Raw genomic sequence first — 2,387 nt, 5'->3', positions numbered from 1 at the left:
AGAGCCCAGAGATAGCCAGAATAGGCCAGAGATAGCCAGGAGAAGCCAGAGATAGCCAGGAGAAGCCAGATATAGCCAGGAGAGAACAGAGATAGTCAGGAGAAGCCAGATATAGTCAGGAGAAGCCAGAGATAGCTAGGAGAGGCCAGAGATAGTCAAGAGAGGCCAGAGATAGTCAAGAGAGGCCAGAGATAGTCAGGAGAAGCTAGAGATACAAAAATATAAATGCAACATGCAACAATTTCCAAGATTTTACTGAGTTACAGTTCATATAAGGAATTCAGTCAATTTACATAAATTTATTAGGCCCTAATCTATGGATTTAACATGACTGGGAATACAGATATGCATCTGTTGGCCACAGATATCTTTTTTAAAAAGGTAGGAGCGTGAACACCATTTGCCTCATGCAGTGCGATACAACTCCTTTGCATAGAGTTTATCAGCGTGGTGAGTGTACATCTTTCCTTTTTTTTAAATGACGCCAACAAAACAATAAACCATACAACCCGACCGTGACGCTTAAGGACTATAGTGCCACAAACAAAGACAACTTCCCACACAGAAAGGAGGGAAAAAAGGGCTGCCTAAGTATGGTTCCCAATCAGAGACAACGATAGACAGCTGTCCCTGATTGAGAACCATACCCGGCCAAAACAAAGAAATACAAAAACATAGAAAATAGAACATAGAATGCCCACCCAAATCCCACCCTGACCAAACCCAAAATAGAGACATTAAAAAGCTCTAAGGTCAGGGTGTGACAAAGTGAGAAGTGTGCAGGAAAGCATGTGCTTGGCTTTGCCCACCTCCTTGCTTGTTCTGCCCATTATGCTTCATTTGCTCCCACTGTTAACAGATGAGGGTTAGTTATACATATCTTTGGTGATCCCCTACTTGGTGGCAGAGAGAAAAAAAATAGCAGATTTAAAGTTAATGTCCTGCTATTCTCCACGTCTAGATGTCTAGATGTTTTAGGGACTACAGATGGAAATGTGCTGTTTACTAAATCTGGTGCGATATGTTTTCTCAGTGCTCTGTGACTTCTGTTTTTGTTGTGTATTGCTCCGGCCAAATAAATGGAATAAATTAAAATAAACAAATACATTGCCATGAGGTGTAGAGAAAATGTAGCCGTTTTAAAGCACATTTCCTGCAATTCTCCTCATTTTTCCATTGGGTGGAGAGAACAGTCTGCAGCTTTAAAGGGGCATTCTGCAGCTTTAAAGGGGCATTCTGCAGTTTTAAAGGGGCATTCTGCAGTTTTAAAGGGGCATTCTGCAGTTTTAAAGGGGCAATCTGCAGTTCCTACATACAAAACAATTCTACATTAATCTGTACGCATTGATTCTTGAAGAATATAACTTATAAATGCCTCATGAGTTTAGTTCAACTGTCATACTCCATCAGCTCTGTACTGAATCAGTGGTGGTCTGTCCTTGCATCCATCAGCTCTGTACTGAATCAGTGGTGGTCTGTCCTTGCATCCATCAGCTCTGTACTGAATCAGTGGTGGTCTGTCCTTGCATCCATCAGGTCTGTACTGAATCAGTGGTGGTCTGTCCTTGCATCCATCAGCTCTGTACTGAATCAGTGGTGGTCTGTCCTTGCATCCATCAGCTCTGTACTGAATCAGTGGTGGTCTGTCCTTGCATCCATCAGCTCTGTACTGAATCAGTGGTGGTCTGTCCTTGCATCCATCAGCTCTGTACTGAATCAGTGGTGGTCTGTCCTTGCATCCATCAGCTCTGTACTGAAACAGTGGTGGTCTGTCCTTGCATCCATCAGCTCTGTACTGAATCAGTGGTGGTCTGTCCTTGCATCCATCAGCTCTGTACTGAATCAGTGGTGGTCTGTCCTTGCATCCATCAGCTCTGTACTGAATCAGTGGTGGTCTGTCCTTGCATCCATCAGCTCTGAGCATCATCCATCATATCTGAGTGAGAGTGACTATCTAAATCAATGGGGGCCCACTCCTCCATGATTACTGCAAGGTTAAGATTGCTGGCTAGACTATCTTACCTAGCAACCCCGGGGCACAACTTTCACTGGGGACGGGGACATGTACCCCCCCACACACATTCTGAAATGTCATTTTTGTCCCCCATGTTTTATCATTGGAATGTAATACAAAACGAGGCAACGGTTGCTTTAGGACCATACGTCCTCCGAAACACAACCCTGCCAAGCCACACTGCTCGCTAAACCCAGAAGCACCAATGTGTCTGAGGAAACACAACCCTGCCAAACCACACTGCTCGCTAAACCCAGAAGCACCAATGTGTCTGAGGAAACACAACCCTGCCAAGCCACACTGCTCGCTAAACCCAGAAGCACCAATGTGTCTGAGGAAACACAACCCTGCCAAGCCACACTGCTCGCTAAAC

The sequence above is a fragment of the Oncorhynchus tshawytscha genome, unplaced genomic scaffold (genome assembly GCF_018296145.1).
Source record: "Oncorhynchus tshawytscha isolate Ot180627B unplaced genomic scaffold, Otsh_v2.0 Un_scaffold_4092_pilon_pilon, whole genome shotgun sequence".
NCBI classification, from domain to species: domain Eukaryota; kingdom Metazoa; phylum Chordata; class Actinopteri; order Salmoniformes; family Salmonidae; genus Oncorhynchus; species Oncorhynchus tshawytscha.
Note: the sequence above shows the minus strand (reverse complement) of the source record.